General features: G+C 63.4%; 4 long non-coding RNA genes across 4 annotated transcripts; all 4 read left to right on the top strand.

Moving 5' to 3' along the window:
- Positions 1 to 685: 685 nt before the first annotated feature.
- Positions 686 to 3,572, top strand: LOC142022353 (uncharacterized). The gene is made up of 3 exons (XR_012647942.1): positions 686 to 786; positions 2,131 to 2,268; positions 3,188 to 3,572. It is a non-coding gene; the product is annotated as an uncharacterized LOC142022353 (long non-coding RNA).
- Positions 3,573 to 4,256: 684 nt separating this feature from the next.
- Positions 4,257 to 7,665, top strand: LOC142022346 (uncharacterized). The gene is made up of 3 exons (XR_012647935.1): positions 4,257 to 4,409; positions 6,224 to 6,361; positions 7,281 to 7,665. It is a non-coding gene; the product is annotated as an uncharacterized LOC142022346 (long non-coding RNA).
- A 7,095-nt stretch (positions 7,666 to 14,760) lies between these two features.
- Positions 14,761 to 16,118, top strand: LOC142022359 (uncharacterized). The gene is made up of 2 exons (XR_012647943.1): positions 14,761 to 14,814; positions 15,734 to 16,118. It is a non-coding gene; the product is annotated as an uncharacterized LOC142022359 (long non-coding RNA).
- A 2,173-nt stretch (positions 16,119 to 18,291) lies between these two features.
- LOC142022345 (uncharacterized) lies at positions 18,292 to 20,213 on the top strand. Its single transcript, XR_012647934.1, has 2 exons — positions 18,292 to 18,909; positions 19,829 to 20,213. It is a non-coding gene; the product is annotated as an uncharacterized LOC142022345 (long non-coding RNA).
- Positions 20,214 to 20,430: the final 217 nt, after the last annotated feature.

Genomic DNA, 20,430 nt, shown 5'->3' with positions numbered 1-20,430 from the left:
AAAGGACCCCGCCTACTTCGAAGTCCCCTTATTCCCGTGAGCTCATGGGAATAAGGGGACTTCGAAGTAGGCGGGGCCCTTTCAAAAAGGAGCCCCGTCTGGACGTGCCGCGCGGCGGCAAGGCGCGTCAATTTCGAAGCGCCGCTGCCGCCCGCATGCTAATGAAGCGCTGAATATGCATTTCAGCGCTTCATTAGTAAACTTCGAAATGGCCATTTGCATGGCCATTTCGAAGTTTGGGGCACGTGTAGACATAGCCTATCTGTGTCTTTAGTTCCTCGGGGTCACGATGAGCCAGCACACCTGGGCCCCTTTAGGAAGGCATCAAAGACTGTGCTGTTTAATTGCTGTTCAGTGCCCTGTGTGCTCTGAGGACCTTAGAGGGGAGGCAAAAGCTGGTGTGTAGTGGGGAGATTTTGTCTGGCTACACCTTCCCCAGGGCTCCCCACCCGCCTGGTGCAGACCTTAGCTCCTCACAAACAGCCTTCCGCTCTCCACCTTCCCAGGGCATTTCTCAACAGCCCGGCCCTGCCCAGAAGGGAGGCGCCAGCCCCTCGGGGCTCTGGGACCGGCTCTGTGGAGAAATCGGAGCAGGAGGAAGTCAGGTCCCAGCTGTTCAGCTGTGAGCCAGGCCCTCCCACCCCACCCGTACCAGGGTATAAATCCCAGCCCGGCTCGGCCAGGGCAGACACCTGGCTCCTGGCACCAGCATGAAGTCAGTGGCCATTTCCCTCCTCCTGGGGCTCCTGGTCCTCGGGGCTGAGCTGCCGCCTGCAGCTGGACGAGGTGAGTGGGGAGACTCAGGTTGGCAGAGAGGAGCCGCCTGCCCGCCCAGCCCACGGCACAGTGACAGCTTCCCCTGCACCCTCGCCCCTCTCCCACCCCACCCTCTCCCAGAGCCTGCACTTCCCCCACCCCAGCCTGACCCAGAGCCTGCACCTCCCCCACCACAACCTCACCCAGAGCCCAACCCTCCTCCACCCCAACCCCCTCCCAGAGCCTGACCCTTCCCCCACCCCAGCCCCTCCCACAGCCTATACCTCCCCTACCCCAGACCCCTCCCAGAACCTGACCCTCCCCCACCGCACCCCCTCTCAGAGCCTGCCTCTCCCCCACCCCAGACCCCTCCCAGAACCTGACCTCCCCCACCACACCCCCTCCCAGAGCCTGCACCTGCCCAACCCCAGCCCCACCCAGAGCCTGACCCTCCCCTACCCCAACCCCTTCTCAGAGCCTGACTCTCCCCCACCCCAGACCCCTCCCAGAACCTGACCCTCCCCCACCGCACCCCCTCCCAGAGCCTGCACCTCTCCCACCCAAGCCCCCTCCCAGAGCCCAACCCTCCCCCACCCCAACCCCAACCCCACCCAGAGCCTGACCCTCCCCCAGAGCCCAACCCTCCCCCAGAGCCTGACCCTCCCCCACGCCAAACCCCTCCCAGAGCCTGACCTTTCCCTACCCCAGCCCCCTTCCAGAGCCCGACCCTCCCCCACCCCAACCCCACCCACAGCCCGACCCTCCCCCACCCAACCCCCTCCCAGAGCCCACACCTCTCCCCCAGCCAACTGAGTCAGAGCAGCTTTAGGACGATACTGCTCCACTGCCACATGTCTGGTTTGCAGTGCGGAGAGACCTGGGTCCTGCCCGAGAGTGACAGGCCCAGGGACCTGCGTGGAGTTATGCAGTGGGGGCAATTCCTGTGGCCCAGGAGAAAAGTGCTGCAGTAACAGATGTGGCGATGTCTGCACAAGAGCAACACTCTCAAGTGAGCTTAGCCCCAGGCTCACGTCAGACTGCCCAGGCCTCAGGCACACTTGGCACCGGGGGAGAAGGGCTCCTCTCGGAGCACGGTCACTCAGGAAGTGGAAGCCTGGATGATCCACCGCTCCCTGAGTCTCTGGTCTCTGCTCAGACGGGCTGGAGGGATTTCCCTCCTGAAGCCTCTCCCCTGTGGGGTGTTTGCAGGTCCAGCTCACGGTGCCAGGGGCAGGAGGCAGAGTCCCAGTTCCCTCCCAGCTCATGCTGGCTCACACCTACCCTCCATTCTCCTGTGGAGCTGGTAGGGCTGGGCTGGTGTCTCCAGGTAAAGGACGAGCGGTGTCACTGCCAGGAGATTGCTCTGTATTCCAGGGAGACCCGGCTTTTGTCCAAGGCCAACCGGTGTGAGCCACTGTGCGTTCCTGTGCAGATCTGATTGGCAGTGCTCCTGGGGGCAGAAGTGCTGCCCCAATGCCTGTGGTGGCACCGACTGTGTAAAAGCAATCAAAGGTAAGATCATCCCCCGGCCATGTGGGAAGGGCTGAGCTCAAAGCCCTGCCCCACGCTCACACACTGAGGCTGTTCCCGTCCACCTGGCGGGCTCATGGGCAGGTGGGAAGTGTCTGGGAGGGGCTGGTTACAGGCTGTGGCACTGATGGGGATGTCCAAGGGTGACACAGCACAGAGTGAGCTCAGAGCTTGGCGCCCCCAGGGACTAGCGTGGAAAGGGCCCACCTGCTGGCCTGAGCCCAACACACTCTGACTACAGGGCTCCTGATGGGAGGGGAAGCCCGGCCCCCCTGCTGGCTCATGCTCATTTTCCATGTGGGTGATCAGCTTCCCGCTCTCTGCAGTTCTCTGTGGCTTCGCTGTATGGCGGATTTCCTCAGTCCTGGTCTTAGCGGAGTCTTTGACAAAGCCCTGCTTGGGCTGGTGGCGTTGGGTTGGTCCTGCTTGAGAAGTGGTTGGATTAACCGGCCTCCTGAGATCTCGTCCAACTCCAGTCCACCATGACAACAACCAGATCCATCAGCAGCTTCTGGGTGCGGCGCATGTCCTCCATCCACTGTCTGAGCGGAGAGTAGCGGTGCCATTGCTTAGGGCTCGCCCCAAAACAGCGACAGGCTCCGCACACAGAGGGCGTCTGAATCACAGGGCAGACGGCTGGGCAGCGTCTGGTAGATGGGATATGAGAGAACAATTGTCTAGTTCACCAGGCAGGGTGAGAACAGGTGTTGGGATGGGTTGGGAGCTGGCAGCGTGTCCAGCGTCCCCCGGGGAGCCCCACTGACTGCACCACACCGCTTGTCCTGCCTCCGAACTCCGTACCACAGGGGTCGGTGCCCCCCGGGGTGGACGTGGGACAGAGCCATTGCATGGAACTCAGGCTCATTCACGCCTCTAACTCTTGTCCCCTCCCCCTCTCCAGGGCGTGCGTTCCCACCTCTGCCCCAGGCCTAGGGGATCTGTGAGCCCTGATGCCCTGGGAGCTCTCTGCTGACCACGCCATCACCACCTGCCTGATGCCAGGACCGGCCCGAGGGGTCCTTCTGCTACGGATTGGGCTGGACAGGATGTGCCTTTCCCCACTCGCTCGCCCCTGCTGGTAGCTTCCTCCCCCAAGCCCCCTGCCCCCACTGACTGCTCTGGGGGTGCCCTGCTGCAGGACTGCTCTGTGCCTGAATTTGGGGCTACTGGGCAGGAACCAGGCGCAGGTGCCGCAGCCTCAGGGTGTGTTGCTCTATGGCCGGCTCAAACCTGGCCACTGCTGTGCAAAGCCCCTTTTCTCTCTGAATAAACATGCAAAGGATTAACCTGCCTCTGCTTTATCCTGCCGCACAACCTGGGCTGGTGCCCTGCACACCTCTGGCAGCTCCCAGAACTGGCCTGTCATGTGACCCCAGGCTGGGCTGGCCCTGACATCCCTGTGTGGAACCACAGCTCACTGGGAAGAAAATTCTCTCAGAGAGACACACTGCAGGGGCGCCCCACCCAAGACCAGCCCCACGGCCCCTGGAGCTAGCCCAGCTCTGGCCCTGCTTGCAGCTGAGCAGCTGCTTAATTCAGTTCCGGTCCCTGTAGAAAAATGGTGCGTCTCTCTTGCCCACGTGCTTCCTGGAGTTTGGTTGTTATTCAGCCACTTCTCCATGAAGAGGACTTGTGCAGAGGACACAACCCATCAGCCAGGCTCATCCGGATGGTTACACTTTCCCTAGGCATCACTCAGCTAAGCAATGTGTATTTAGCTTTTCCTGAAATTCCCTTTGAACACAGGGAGATTTTTTCTGGCTACACCTTCCCCAGGGCTCCCCACCCGCCCGGTGCAGACCTTAGCTCCTCACAAACAGCCTTCCGCCCTCCACCTTCCCAGGGCATTTCTCAACAGCCCGGCCCTGCCCAGAAGGGAGGCGCCAGCCCCTCGGGGCTCTGGGACCGGCTCTGCGGAGAAATCGGATCAGGAGGAAGTCAGGTCCCAGCTGTTCAGCTGTGAGCCAGGCGCTCCCACCCCACCCGTACCAGGGTATAAATCCCAGCCCGACTCGGCCAGGGCAGACACCTGGCTCCTGGCACCAGCATGAAGTCAGTGGCCATTTCCCTCCTCCTGGGGCTCCTGGTCCTCTGGGCCGAGCTGCCGCCTGCAGCTGGACGAGGTGAGTGGGGAGACTCAGGTTGGCAGAGAGGAGCCGCCTGCCCGCCCAGCCCATGGCACAGTGACAGCTTCCCCTGCACCCTCGCCCCTCTCCCACCCCACCCTCTCCCAGAGCCTGCACTTCCCCCACCCCAGCCTGACCCAGAGCCTGCACCTCCCCCACCACAACCTCACCCAGAGCCCAACCCTCCTCCACCCCAACCCCCTCCCAGAGCCTGCACCTCTCCCACCCCAGCCCCTCCCACAGCCTATACCTCCCCTACCCCAGACCCCTCCCAGAACCTGACCCTCCCCCACCGCACCCCCTCCCAGATCCTGCACCTCTCCCACCCAAGCCCCACCCAGAGCCTGATCCTCCCCCACCGCACCCCCTCCCAGACCCTGCACCTCTCCCACCCAAGCCCCCTCCCAGAGCCCAACCCTCCCCCACCCCGACCCCAACCCCACCCAGAGCCTGACCCTCCCCCAGAGCCCAACCCTCCCCCAGAGCCTGACCCTCCCCCACGCCAAACCCCTCCCAGAGCCTGACCTTTCCCTACCCCAACCCCCTTCCACAGCCCGACCCTCCCCCACCTCAACCCCCTCCCAGAGCCCAACCCTCCCCCACCTCAACCCCCTCCCAGAACCCGACCGTCCCCCACCCCATCCTCTTCCAGAGCCTGCAACTCTCCCACCCCAGCCCCCTCCCAGAGCCTGACCTTTCCCTACCCCAACCCCCTTCCAGAGCCCGACTCTCCCCTACCCCACCCCCTCCCAGAGCCTGCACCTCTCCCACCCCAGCCCCCTTCCAGAGTCCAACCCTCCCCCACCTCAACCCCATCCCAGAACCCGATCCTCCCCCACCCCAACCCCTCCCAGAACCCGACCCACCCCCACCCCAACCCCTCCCAGAGCCTGCACCTCTCCCACCCCAGCCCCCTTCCAGAGCCCAACCCTCCCCCACCTCAACCCCATCCCAGAACCCGATCCTCCCCCACCCCAACCCCTCCCAGAGTCTGCACCTCTCCCACCCCAACCCCACCCAGAGCCCAACCCTCCCCCACCCCAACCCTCTCCCCGAGCCTGACCCTACCCTACCGCAACCCCCTTCCAGAGCCCGACTCTCCCCTACCCCAACCCCACCCAGAGCCTGACCCTCCCCCGACCCCAACCCCACCCACAGTCCAACCCTCCCCCACCCCAACCCCACCCACAGCCTGACCCTCCCCCACCCAACCCCCTCCCAGAGCCCACACCTCTCCCCCAGCCAACTGAGTCAGAGCAGCTTTAGGACGATACTGCTCCACTGCCACATGTCTGGTTTGCAGTGCGGAGAGACCTGGGTCCTGCCCGAGAGTGACAGGCCCAGGGACCTGCGTGGAGTTATGCAGTGGGGGCAATTCCTGTGGCCCAGGAGAAAAGTGCTGCAGTAACAGATGTGGCCATGTCTGCACAAGAGCAACACTCTCAAGTGAGCTTAGCCCCAGGCTCACGTCAGACTGCCCAGGCCTCAGGCACACTTGGCACCGGGGGAGAAGGGCTCCTCTCGGAGCACGGTCACTCAGGAAGTGGGAGCCTGGATGATCCACCGCTCCCTGAGTCTCTGGTCTCTGCTCAGACGGGCTGGAGGGATTTCCCTCCTGAAGCCTCTCCCCTGTGGGGTGTTTGCAGGTCCAGCTCACGGTGCCAGGGGCAGGAGGCAGAGTCCCAGTTCCCTCCCAGCTCATGCTGGCTCACACCTACCCTCCATTCTCCTGTGGAGCTGGTAGGGCTGGGCTGGTGTCTCCAGGTAAAGGACGAGCGGTGTCACTGCCAGGAGATTGCTCTGTATTCCAGGGAGACCCGGCTTTTGTCCAAGGCCAACCGGTGTGAGCCACTGTGCGTTCCTGTGCAGATCTGATTGGCAGTGCTCCAGGGGGCAGAAGTGCTGCCCCAATGCCTGTGGTGGCACCAACTGTGTAAGAGCAATCAAAGGTAAGATCATCCCCCGGCCATGTGGGAAGGGCTGAGCTCAAAGCCCTGCCCCACGCTCACACACTGAGGCTGTTTCCGTCCACCTGGCGGGCTCATGGGCAGGTGGGAAGTGTCTGGGAGGGGCTGGTTACAGGCTGTGGCGCTGATGGGGATGTCCAAGTGTGACACAGCACAGAGTGAGCTCAGAGCGTGGCGCCCCCAGGGACTAGCGTGGAAAGGGTCCACCTGCTGGCCTGAGCCCAACACACTCTGACTCCAGGGCTCCTGATGGGAGGGGAAGCCCGGCCCCACTGCTGGCTCATGCTCATTTTCCATGTGGGTGATCAGCTTCCCGCTCTCTGCAGTTCTCTGTGGCTTCGCTGTATGGCGGATTTCCTCAGTCCTGGTCTTAGCGGAGTCTTTGACAAAGCCCTGCTTGGGCTGGTGGCGTTGGGTTGGTCCTGCTTGAGAAGGGGTTGGATTAGCCGGCCTCCTGAGATCTCGTCCAACTCCAGTCCACCATGACAACAACCAGATCCATCAGCAGCTTCTGCGTGCGGCGCATGTCCTCCATCCACTGTCTGAGCGGAGAGTAGCGGTGCCATTGCTTAGGGCTCGCCCCAAAACAGCGACAGGCTCCGCACACAGAGGGCGTCTGAATCACAGGGCAGACGGCTGGGCAGCGTCTGGTAGATGGGATATGAGAGAACAATTGTCTAGTTCACCAGGCAGGGTGAGAACAGGTGTTGGGATGGGTTGGGAGCTGGCAGCGTGTCCAGCGTCCCCCGGGGAGCCCCACTGACTGCACCACACCGCTTGTCCTGCCTCCGAACTCCGTACCACAGGGGTCGGTGCCCCCCGGGGTGGGCGTGGGACAGAGCCATTGCATGGAACTCAGGCTCATTCACGCCTCTAACTCTTGTCCCCTCCCCCTCTCCAGGGCGTGCGTTCCCACCTCTGCCCCAGGCCTAGGGGATCTGTGAGCCCTGATGCCCTGGGAGCTCTCTGCTGACCACGCCATCACCACCTGCCTGATGCCAGGACCGGCCCGAGGGGTCCTTCTGCTACGGATTGGGCTGGACAGGATGTGCCTTTCCCCACTCGCTCGCCCCTGCTGGTAGCTTCCTCCCCCAAGCCCCCTGCCCCCACTGACTGCTCTGGGGGTGCCCTGCTGCAGGACTGCTCTGTGCCTGAATTTGGGGCTACTGGGCAGGAACCAGGCGCAGGTGCCGCAGCCTCAGGGTGTGTTGCTCTATGGCCGGCTCAAACCTGGCCACTGCTGTGCAAAGCCCCTTTTCTCTCTGAATAAACATGCAAAGGATTAACCTGCCTCTGCTTTATCCTGCCGCACAACCTGGGCTGGTGCCCTGCACACCTCTGGCAGCTCCCAGAACTGGCCTGTCATGTGACCCCAGGCTGGGCTGGCCCTGACATCCCTGTGTGGAACCACAGCTCACTGGGAAGAAAATTCTCTCAGAGAGACACACTGCAGGGGCGCCCCACCCAAGACCAGCCCCACGGCCCCTGGAGCTAGCCCAGCTCTGGCCCTGCTTGCAGCTGAGCAGCTGCTTAATTCAGTTCCGGTCCCTGTAGAAAAATGGTGCGTCTCTCTTGCCCACGTGCTTCCTGGAGTTTGGTTGTTATTCAGCCACTTCTCCATGAAGAGGACTTGTGCAGAGGACACAACCCATCAGCCAGGCTCATCCGGATGGTTACACTTTCCCTAGGCATCACTCAGCTAAGCAATGTGTATTTAGCTTTTCCTGAAATTCCCTTTGAACACAGGGAGATTTTTTCTGGCTACACCTTCCCCAGGGCTCCCCACCCGCCCGGTGCAGACCTTAGCTCCTCACAAACAGCCTTCCGCCCTCCACCTTCCCAGGGCATTTCTCAACAGCCCGGCCCTGCCCAGAAGGGAGGCGCCAGCCCCTCGGGGCTCTGGGACCGGCTCTGCGGAGAAATCGGATCAGGAGGAAGTCAGGTCCCAGCTGTTCAGCTGTGAGCCAGGCCCTCCCACCCCACCCGTACCAGGGTATAAATCCCAGCCCGACTCGGCCAGGGCAGACACCTGGCTCCTGGCACCAGCATGAAGTCAGTGGCCATTTCCCTCCTCCTGGGGCTCCTGGTCCTCTGGGCCGAGCTGCCGCCTGCAGCTGGACGAGGTGAGTGGGGAGACTCAGGTTGGCAGAGAGGAGCCGCCTGCCCGCCCAGCCCATGGCACAGTGACAGCTTCCCCTGCACCCTCGCCCCTCTCCCACCCCACCCTCTCCCAGAGCCTGCACTTCCCCCACCCCAGCCTGACCCAGAGCCTGCACCTCCCCCACCACAACCTCACCCAGAGCCCAACCCTCCTCCACCCCAACCCCCTCCCAGAGCCTGCACCTCTCCCACCCCAGCCCCTCCCACAGCCTATACCTCCCCTACCCCAGACCCCTCCCAGAACCTGACCCTCCCCCACCGCACCCCCTCCCAGATCCTGCACCTCTCCCACCCAAGCCCCACCCAGAGCCTGATCCTCCCCCAACGCACCCCCTCCCAGACCCTGCACCTCTCCCACCCAAGCCCCCTCCCAGAGCCCAACCCTCCCCCACCCCGACCCCAACCCCACCCAGAGCCTGACCCTCCCCCAGAGCCCAACCCTCCCCCAGAGCCTGACCCTCCCCCACGCCAAACCCCTCCCAGAGCCTGACCTTTCCCTACCCCAACCCCCTTCCACAGCCCGACCCTCCCCCACCTCAACCCCCTCCCAGAGCCCAACCCTCCCCCACCTCAACCCCCTCCCAGAACCCGACCGTCCCCCACCCCATCCTCTTCCAGAGCCTGCAACTCTCCCACCCCAGCCCCCTCCCAGAGCCTGACCTTTCCCTACCCCAACCCCCTTCCAGAGCCCGACTCTCCCCTACCCCACCCCCTCCCAGAGCCTGCACCTCTCCCACCCCAGCCCCCTTCCAGAGTCCAACCCTCCCCCACCTCAACCCCATCCCAGAACCCGATCCTCCCCCACCCCAACCCCTCCCAGAACCCGACCCACCCCCACCCCAACCCCTCCCAGAGCCTGCACCTCTCCCACCCCAGCCCCCTTCCAGAGCCCAACCCTCCCCCACCTCAACCCCATCCCAGAACCCGATCCTCCCCCACCCCAACCCCTCCCAGAGTCTGCACCTCTCCCACCCCAACCCCACCCAGAGCCCAACCCTCCCCCACCCCAACCCTCTCCCCGAGCCTGACCCTACCCTACCGCAACCCCCTTCCAGAGCCCGACTCTCCCCTACCCCAACCCCACCCAGAGCCTGACCCTCCCCCGACCCCAACCCCACCCACAGTCCAACCCTCCCCCACCCCAACCCCACCCAGAGCCTGACCCTCCCCCCACCCCAACCCCACCCAGAGTCCAACCCTCCCCCACCCCAACCCCACCCACAGCCTGACCCTCCCCCACCCAACCCCCTCCCAGAGCCCACACCTCTCCCCCAGCCAACTGAGTCAGAGCAGCTTTAGGACGATACTGCTCCACTGCCACATGTCTGGTTTGCAGTGCGGAGAGACCTGGGTCCTGCCCGAGAGTGACAGGCCCAGGGACCTGCGTGGAGTTATGCAGTGGGGGCAATTCCTGTGGCCCAGGAGAAAAGTGCTGCAGTAACAGATGTGGCCATGTCTGCACAAGAGCAACACTCTCAAGTGAGCTTAGCCCCAGGCTCACGTCAGACTGCCCAGGCCTCAGGCACACTTGGCACCGGGGGAGAAGGGCTCCTCTCGGAGCACGGTCACTCAGGAAGTGGGAGCCTGGATGATCCACCGCTCCCTGAGTCTCTGGTCTCTGCTCAGACGGGCTGGAGGGATTTCCCTCCTGAAGCCTCTCCCCTGTGGGGTGTTTGCAGGTCCAGCTCACGGTGCCAGGGGCAGGAGGCAGAGTCCCAGTTCCCTCCCAGCTCATGCTGGCTCACACCTACCCTCCATTCTCCTGTGGAGCTGGTAGGGCTGGGCTGGTGTCTCCAGGTAAAGGACGAGCGGTGTCACTGCCAGGAGATTGCTCTGTATTCCAGGGAGACCCGGCTTTTGTCCAAGGCCAACCGGTGTGAGCCACTGTGCGTTCCTGTGCAGATCTGATTGGCAGTGCTCCAGGGGGCAGAAGTGCTGCCCCAATGCCTGTGGTGGCACCGACTGTGTAAGAGCAATCAAAGGTAAGATCATCCCCCGGCCATGTGGGAAGGGCTGAGCTCAAAGCCCTGCCCCACGCTCACACACTGAGGCTGTTTCCGTCCACCTGGCGGGCTCATGGGCAGGTGGGAAGTGTCTGGGAGGGGCTGGTTACAGGCTGTGGCGCTGATGGGGATGTCCAAGTGTGACACAGCACAGAGTGAGCTCAGAGCGTGGCGCCCCCAGGGACTAGCGTGGAAAGGGTCCACCTGCTGGCCTGAGCCCAACACACTCTGACTCCAGGGCTCCTGATGGGAGGGGAAGCCCGGCCCCACTGCTGGCTCATGCTCATTTTCCATGTGGGTGATCAGCTTCCCGCTCTCTGCAGTTCTCTGTGGCTTCGCTGTATGGCGGATTTCCTCAGTCCTGGTCTTAGCGGAGTCTTTGACAAAGCCCTGCTTGGGCTGGTGGCGTTGGGTTGGTCCTGCTTGAGAAGGGGTTGGATTAGCCGGCCTCCTGAGATCTCGTCCAACTCCAGTCCACCATGACAACAACCAGATCCATCAGCAGCTTCTGCGTGCGGCGCATGTCCTCCATCCACTGTCTGAGCGGAGAGTAGCGGTGCCATTGCTTAGGGCTCGCCCCAAAACAGCGACAGGCTCCGCACACAGAGGGCGTCTGAATCACAGGGCAGACGGCTGGGCAGCGTCTGGTAGATGGGATATGAGAGAACAATTGTCTAGTTCACCAGGCAGGGTGAGAACAGGTGTTGGGATGGGTTGGGAGCTGGCAGCGTGTCCAGCGTCCCCCGGGGAGCCCCACTGACTGCACCACACCGCTTGTCCTGCCTCCGAACTCCGTACCACAGGGGTCGGTGCCCCCCGGGGTGGGCGTGGGACAGAGCCATTGCATGGAACTCAGGCTCATTCACGCCTCTAACTCTTGTCCCCTCCCCCTCTCCAGGGCGTGCGTTCCCACCTCTGCCCCAGGCCTAGGGGATCTGTGAGCCCTGATGCCCTGGGAGCTCTCTGCTGACCACGCCATCACCACCTGCCTGATGCCAGGACCGGCCCGAGGGGTCCTTCTGCTACGGATTGGGCTGGACAGGATGTGCCTTTCCCCACTCGCTCGCCCCTGCTGGTAGCTTCCTCCCCCAAGCCCCCTGCCCCCACTGACTGCTCTGGGGGTGCCCTGCTGCAGGACTGCTCTGTGCCTGAATTTGGGGCTACTGGGCAGGAACCAGGCGCAGGTGCCGCAGCCTCAGGGTGTGTTGCTCTATGGCCGGCTCAAACCTGGCCACTGCTGTGCAAAGCCCCTTTTCTCTCTGAATAAACATGCAAAGGATTAACCTGCCTCTGCTTTATCCTGCCGCACAACCTGGGCTGGTGCCCTGCACACCTCTGGCAGCTCCCAGAACTGGCCTGTCATGTGACCCCAGGCTGGGCTGGCCCTGACATCCCTGTGTGGAACCACAGCTCACTGGGAAGAAAATTCTCTCAGAGAGACACACTGCAGGGGCGCCCCACCCAAGACCAGCCCCACGGCCCCCGGAGCTAGCCCACCTCTGGCCCTGCTTGCAGCTGAGCAGCTGCTTAATTCAGTTCCGGTCCCTGTAGAAAAATGGTGCGTCTCTCTTGCCCACGTGCTTCCTGGAGTTTGGTTGTTATTCAGCCACTTCTCCATGAAGAGGACTTGTGCAGAGGACACAACCCATCAGCCAGGCTCATCCGGATGGTTACACTTTCCCTAGGCATCACTCAGCTAAGCAATGTGTATTTAGCTTTTCCTGAAATTCCCTTTGAACACAGGGAGATTTTTTCTGGCTACACCTTCCCCAGGGCTCCCCACCCGCCCGGTGCAGACCTTAGCTCCTCACAAACAGCCTTCCGCCCTCCACCTTCCCAGGGCATTTCTCAACAGCCCGGCCCTGCCCAGAAGGGAGGCGCCAGCCCCTCGGGGCTCTGGGACCGGCTCTGCGGAGAAATCGGATCAGGAGGAAGTCAGGTCCCAGCTGTTCAGCTGTGAGCCAGGCCCTCCCACCCCACCCGTACCAGGGTATAAATCCCAGCCCGACTCGGCCAGGGCAGACACCTGGCTCCTGGCACCAGCATGAAGTCAGTGGCCATTTCCCTCCTCCTGGGGCTCCTGGTCCTCTGGGCCGAGCTGCCGCCTGCAGCTGGACGAGGTGAGTGGGGAGACTCAGGTTGGCAGAGAGGAGCCGCCTGCCCGCCCAGCCCATGGCACAGTGACAGCTTCCCCTGCACCCTCGCCCCTCTCCCACCCCACCCTCTCCCAGAGCCTGCACTTCCCCCACCCCAGCCTGACCCAGAGCCTGCACCTCCCCCACCACAACCTCACCCAGAGCCCAACCCTCCTCCACCCCAACCCCCTCCCAGAGCCTGCACCTCTCCCACCCCAGCCCCTCCCACAGCCTATACCTCCCCTACCCCAGACCCCTCCCAGAACCTGACCCTCCCCCACCGCACCCCCTCCCAGATCCTGCACCTCTCCCACCCAAGCCCCACCCAGAGCCTGATCCTCCCCCAACGCACCCCCTCCCAGACCCTGCACCTCTCCCACCCAAGCCCCCTCCCAGAGCCCAACCCTCCCCCACCCCGACCCCAACCCCACCCAGAGCCTGACCCTCCCCCAGAGCCCAACCCTCCCCCAGAGCCTGACCCTCCCCCACGCCAAACCCCTCCCAGAGCCTGACCTTTCCCTACCCCAACCCCCTTCCACAGCCCGACCCTCCCCCACCTCAACCCCCTCCCAGAGCCCAACCCTCCCCCACCTCAACCCCCTCCCAGAACCCGACCGTCCCCCACCCCATCCTCTTCCAGAGCCTGCAACTCTCCCACCCCAGCCCCCTCCCAGAGCCTGACCTTTCCCTACCCCAACCCCCTTCCAGAGCCCGACTCTCCCCTACCCCACCCCCTCCCAGAGCCTGCACCTCTCCCACCCCAGCCCCCTTCCAGAGTCCAACCCTCCCCCACCTCAACCCCATCCCAGAACCCGATCCTCCCCCACCCCAACCCCTCCCAGAACCCGACCCACCCCCACCCCAACCCCTCCCAGAGCCTGCACCTCTCCCACCCCAGCCCCCTTCCAGAGTCCAACCCTCCCCCACCTCAACCCCATCCCAGAACCCGATCCTCCCCCACCCCAACCCCTCCCAGAACCCGACCCACCCCCACCCCAACCCCTCCCAGAGCCTGCACCTCTCCCACCCCAGCCCCCTTCCAGAGCCCAACCCTCCCCCACCTCAACCCCATCCCAGAACCCGATCCTCCCCCACCCCAACCCCTCCCAGAGTCTGCACCTCTCCCACCCCAACCCCACCCAGAGCCCAACCCTCCCCCACCCCAACCCTCTCCCCGAGCCTGACCCTACCTACCGCAACCCCCTTCCAGAGCCCGACTCTCCCCTACCCCAACCCCACCCAGAGCCTGACCCTCCCCCGACCCCAACCCCACCCACAGTCCAACCCTCCCCCACCCCAACCCCACCCAGAGCCTGACCCTCCCCCCACCCCAACCCCACCCAGAGTCCAACCCTCCCCCACCCCAACCCCACCCACAGCCTGACCCTCCCCCACCCAACCCCCTCCCAGAGCCCACACCTCTCCCCCAGCCAACTGAGTCAGAGCAGCTTTAGGACGATACTGCTCCACTGCCACATGTCTGGTTTGCAGTGCGGAGAGACCTGGGTCCTGCCCGAGAGTGACAGGCCCAGGGACCTGCGTGGAGTTATGCAGTGGGGGCAATTCCTGTGGCCCAGGAGAAAAGTGCTGCAGTAACAGATGTGGCCATGTCTGCACAAGAGCAACACTCTCAAGTGAGCTTAGCCCCAGGCTCACGTCAGACTGCCCAGGCCTCAGGCACACTTGGCACCGGGGGAGAAGGGCTCCTCTCGGAGCACGGTCACTCAGGAAGTGGGAGCCTGGATGATCCACCGCTCCCTGAGTCTCTGGTCTCTGCTCAGACGGGCTGGAGGGATTTCCCTCCTGAAGCCTCTCCCCTGTGGGGTGTTTGCAGGTCCAGCTCACGGTGCCAGGGGCAGGAGGCAGAGTCCCAGTTCCCTCCCAGCTCATGCTGGCTCACACCTACCCTCCATTCTCCTGTGGAGCTGGTAGGGCTGGGCTGGTGTCTCCAGGTAAAGGACGAGCGGTGTCACTGCCAGGAGATTGCTCTGTATTCCAGGGAGACCCGGCTTTTGTCCAAGGCCAACCGGTGTGAGCCACTGTGCGTTCCTGTGCAGATCTGATTGGCAGTGCTCCTGGGGGCAGAAGTGCTGCCCCAATGCCTGTGGTGGCACCGACTGTGTAAGAGCAATCAAAGGTAAGATCATCCCCCGGCCATGTGGGAAGGGCTGAGCTCAAAGCCCTGCCCCACGCTCACACACTGAGGCTGTTTCCGTCCACCTGGCGGGCTCATGGGCAGGTGGGAAGTGTCTGGGAGGGGCTGGTTACAGGCTGTGGCGCTGATGGGGATGTCCAAGTGTGACACAGCACAGAGTGAGCTCAGAGCGTGGCGCCCCCAGGGACTAGCGTGGAAAGGGTCCACCTGCTGGCCTGAGCCCAACACACTCTGACTCCAGGGCTCCTGATGGGAGGGGAAGCCCGGCCCCACTGCTGGCTCATGCTCATTTTCCATGTGGGTGATCAGCTTCCCGCTCTCTGCAGTTCTCTGTGGCTTCGCTGTATGGCGGATTTCCTCAGTCCTGGTCTTAGCGGAGTCTTTGACAAAGCCCTGCTTGGGCTGGTGGCGTTGGGTTGGTCCTGCTTGAGAAGGGGTTGGATTAGCCGGCCTCCTGAGATCTCGTCCAACTCCAGTCCACCATGACAACAACCAGATCCATCAGCAGCTTCTGCGTGCGGCGCATGTCCTCCATCCACTGTCTGAGCGGAGAGTAGCGGTGCCATTGCTTAGGGCTCGCCCCAAAACAGCGACAGGCTCCGCACACAGAGGGCGTCTGAATCACAGGGCAGACGGCTGGGCAGCGTCTGGTAGATGGGATATGAGAGAACAATTGTCTAGTTCACCAGGCAGGGTGAGAACAGGTGTTGGGATGGGTTGGGAGCTGGCAGCGTGTCCAGCGTCCCCCGGGGAGCCCCACTGACTGCACCACACCGCTTGTCCTGCCTCCAAACTCCGTACCACAGGGGTCGGTGCCCCCCGGGGTGGGCGTGGGACAGAGCCATTGTATGGAACTCAGGCTCATTCACGCCTCTAACTCTTGTCCCCTCCCCCTCTCCAGGGCGTGCGTTCCCACCTCTGCCCCAGGCCTAGGGGATCTGTGAGCCCTGATGCCCTGGGAGCTCTCTGCTGACCACGCCATCACCACCTGCCTGATGCCAGGACCGGCCCGAGGGGTCCTTCTGCTACGGATTGGGCTGGACAGGATGTGCCTTTCCCCACTCGCTCGCCCCTGCTGGTAGCTTCCTCCCCCAAGCCCCCTGCCCCCACTGACTGCTCTGGGGGTGCCCTGCTGCAGGACTGCTCTGTGCCTGAATTTGGGGCTACTGGGCAGGAACCAGGCGCAGGTGCCGCAGCCTCAGGGTGTGTTGCTCTATGGCCGGCTCAAACCTGGCCACTGCTGTGCAAAGCCCCTTTTCTCTCTGAATAAACATGCAAAGGATTAACCTGCCTCTGCTTTATCCTGCCGCACAACCTGGGCTGGTGCCCTGCACACGTCTGGCAGCTCCCAGAACCGGCCTGTCATGTGACCCCAGGCTGGGCTGGCCCTGACATCCCTGTGTGGAACCACAGCTCACTGGGGAGAAAATTCTCTCAGAGAGACACACTGCAGGGGCGCCCCACCCAAGACCAGCACCACGGCCCCCGGAGCTAGCCCAGCTCTGGCCCTGCTTGCAGCTGAGCAGCTGCTTAATTCAGTTCCGGTCCCTGTAGAAAAATGGTGCGTCTCTCTTGCCCACGTGCTTCCTGGAGTTTGGTTGTTATTCAGCCACTTCTCCATGAAGAGGACTTGTGCAGAGGACACAACCCATCAGCCAGGCTCATCCGCATGGTTACACTTTCCCTAGGCATCACTCAGCTAAGCAATGTGTATTTAGCTTTTCCTGAAATTCCCTTTGAACACAGGGAGATTTTTTCTGGCTACACCTTCCCCAGGGCTCCCCACCCGCCCGGTGCAGACCTTAGCTCCTCACAAACAGCCTTCCGCCCTCCACCTTCCCAGGGCATTTCTCAACAGCCCGGCCCTGCCCAGAAGGGAGGCGCCAGCCCCTCGGGGCTCTGGGACCGGCTCTGCGGAGAAATCGGATCAGGAGGAAGTCAGGTCCCAGCTGTTCAGCTGTGAGCCAGGCGCTCCCACCCCACCCGTACCAGGGTATAAATCCCAGCCCGGCTCGGCCAGGGCAGACACCTGGCTCCTGGCACCAGCATGAAGTCAGTGGCCATTTCCCTCCTCCTGGGGCTCCTGGTCCTCTGGGCCGAGCTGCCGCCTGCAGCTGGACTAGGTGAGTGGGGAGACTCAGGTTGGCAGAGAGGAGCCGCCTGCCCGCCCAGCCCATGGCACAGTGACAGCTTCCCCTGCACCCTCGCCCCTCTCCCACCCCACCCTCTCCCAGAGCCTGCACTTCCCCCACCCCAGCCTGACCCAGAGCCTGCACCTCCCCCACCACAACCTCACCCAGACCCCAACCCTCCTCCACCCCAACCCCCTCCCAGAGCCTGACCCTTCCCCCACCCCAGCCCCTCCCACAGCCTATACCTCCCCTACCCCAGACCCCTCCCAGAACCTGATCCTCCCCCACCGCACCCCCTACCAGATCCTGCACCTCTCCCACCCAAGCCCCACCCAGAGCCTGATCCTCCCCCACCGCACCCCCTCCCAGACCCTGCACCTCTCCCACCCAAGCCCCCTCCCAGAGCCCAACCCTCCCCCACCCCGACCCCAACCCCACCCAGAGCCTGACCCTCCCCCAGAGCCCAACCCTCCCCCAGAGCCTGACCCTCCCCCACGCCTACCCCTCCCAGAGCCTGACCTTTCCCTACCCCAACCCCCTTCCACAGCCCGACCCTCCCCCACCTCAACCCCCTCCCAGAGCCCAACCCTCCCCCACCTCAACCCCCTCCCAGAACCCGACCCTCCCCCACCCCATCCCCTTCCAGAGCCTGCACCTCTCCCAACCCAGCCCCCTTCCAGAGCCCAACCCTCCCCCACCCCAACCCTCTCCCAGAGCCTGACCCTCCCCCACGCCAAACCCCTCCCAGAGCCTGACCTTTCCCTACCCCAACCCCCTTCCAGAGCCCGACTCTCCCCTACCCCACCCCCTCCCAGAGCCTGCACCTCTCCCACCCCAGCCCCCTTCCAGAGCCCAACCCTCCCCCACCTCAACCCCATCCCAGAACCCGACCCTCCCCCACCCCAACCCCTCCCAGAGTCTGCACCTCTCCCACCCCAACCCCACCCAGAGCCCAACCCTCCCCCACCCCAACCCTCTCCCAGAGCCTGACCCTACCCTACCGCAACCCCCTTCCAGAGCCCGACTCTCCCCTACCCCAACCCCACCCAGAGCCTGACCCTCCCCCGACCCCAACCCCACCCACAGTCCAACCCTCCCCCACCCCAACCCCACCCAGAGCCTGACCCTCCCCCCACCCCAACCCCACCCAGAGTCCAACCCTCCCCCACCCCAACCCCCTCCCAGAGCCCGACCCTCCCCCACCCAACCCCCTCCCAGAGCCCACACCTCTCCCCCAGCCAACTGAGTCAGAGCAGCTTTAGGATGATACTGCTCCACTGCCACATGTCTGGTTTGCAGTGCGGAGAGACCTGGGTCCTGCCCGAGAGTGACAGGCCCAGGGACCTGCGTGGAGTTATGCAGTGGGGGCAATTCCTGTGGCCCAGGAGAAAAGTGCTGCAGTAACAGATGTGGCCATGTCTGCACAAGAGCAACACTCTCAAGTGAGCTTAGCCCCAGGCTCACGTCAGACTGCCCAGGCCTCAGGCACACTTGGCACCGGGGGAGAAGGGCTCCTCTCGGAGCACGGTCACTCAGGAAGTGGGAGCCTGGATGATCCACCGCTCCCTGAGTCTCTGGTCTCTGCTCAGACGGGCTGGAGGGATTTCCCTCCTGAAGCCTCTCCCCTGTGGGGTGTTTGCAGGTCCAGCTCACGGTGCCAGGGGCAGGAGGCAGAGTCCCAGTTCCCTCCCAGCTCATGCTGGCTCACACCTACCCTCCATTCTCCTGTGGAGCTGGTAGGGCTGGGCTGGTGTCTCCAGGTAAAGGACGAGCGGTGTCACTGCCAGGAGATTGCTCTGTATTCCAGGGAGACCCGGCTTTTGTCCAAGGCCAACCGGTGTGAGCCACTGTGCGTTCCTGTGCAGATCTGATTGGCAGTGCTCCAGGGGGCAGAAGTGCTGCCCCAATGCCTGTGGTGGCACCAACTGTGTAAGAGCAATCAAAGGTAAGATCATCCCCCGGCCATGTGGGAAGGGCTGAGCTCAAAGCCCTGCCCCACGCTCACACACTGAGGCTGTTTCCGTCCACCTGGCGGGCTCATGGGCAGGTGGGAAGTGTCTGGGAGGGGCTGGTTACAGGCTGTGGCGCTGATGGGGATGTCCAAGTGTGACACAGCACAGAGTGAGCTCAGAGCGTGGCGCCCCCAGGGACTAGCGTGGAAAGGGTCCACCTGCTGGCCTGAGCCCAACACACTCTGACTCCAGGGCTCCTGATGGGAGGGGAAGCCCGGCCCCACTGCTGGCTCATGCTCATTTTCCATGTGGGTGATCAGCTTCCCGCTCTCTGCAGTTCTCTGTGGCTTCGCTGTATGGCGGATTTCCTCAGTCCTGGTCTTAGCGGAGTCTTTGACAAAGCCCTGCTTGGGCTGGTGGCGTTGGGTTGGTCCTGCTTGAGAAGGGGTTGGATTAGCCGGCCTCCTGAGATCTCGTCCAACTCCAGTCCACCATGACAACAACCAGATCCATCAGCAGCTTCTGCGTGCGGCGCATGTCCTCCATCCACTGTCTGAGCGGAGAGTAGCGGTGCCATTGCTTAGGGCTCGCCCCAAAACAGCGACAGGCTCCGCACACAGAGGGCGTCTGAATCACAGGGCAGACGGCTGGGCAGCGTCTGGTAGATGGGATATGAGAGAACAATTGTCTAGTTCACCAGGCAGGGTGAGAACAGGTGTTGGGATGGGTTGGGAGCTGGCAGCGTGTCCAGCGTCCCCCGGGGAGCCCCACTGACTGCACCACACCGCTTGTCCTGTTTCTGAACTCCGTACCACAGGGGTCGGTGCCCCCCGGGGTGGACGTGGGACAGAGCCATTGTATGGAACTCAGGCTCATTCACGCCTCTAACTCTTGTCCCCTCCCCCTCTCCAGGGCGTGCGTTCCCACCTCTGCCCCAGGCCTAGGGGATCTGTGAGCCCTGATGCCCTGGGAGCTCTCTGCTGACCACGCCATCACCACCTGCCTGATGCCAGGACCGGCCCGAGGGGTCCTTCTGCTACGGATTGGGCTGGACAGGATGTGCCTTTCCCCACTCGCTCGCCCCTGCTGGTAGCTTCCTCCCCCAAGCCCCCTGCCCCCACTGACTGCTCTGGGGGTGCCCTGCTGCAGGACTGCTCTGTGCCTGAATTTGGGGCTACTGGGCAGGAACCAGGCGCAGGTGCCGCAGCCTCAGGGTGTGTTGCTCTATGGCCGGCTCAAACCTGGCCACTGCTGTGCAAAGCCCCTTTTCTCTCTGAATAAACATGCAAAGGATTAACCTGCCTCTGCTTTATCCTGCCGCACAACCTGGGCTGGTGCCCTGCACACCTCTGGCAGCTCCCAGAACCGGCCTGTCATGTGACCCCAGGCTGGGCTGGCCCTGACATCCCTGTGTGGAACCACAGCTCACTGGGGAGAAAATTCTCTCAGAGAGACACACTGCAGGGGTGCCCCACCCAAGACCAGCCCCACGGCCCCCGGAGCTAGCCCAGCTC

This window comes from Carettochelys insculpta, chromosome 17, assembly GCF_033958435.1.
Source record: "Carettochelys insculpta isolate YL-2023 chromosome 17, ASM3395843v1, whole genome shotgun sequence".
Taxonomy (NCBI): Eukaryota; Metazoa; Chordata; order Testudines; family Carettochelyidae; genus Carettochelys; species Carettochelys insculpta.
This window is presented reverse-complemented; position numbering and strand designations above follow the sequence as displayed.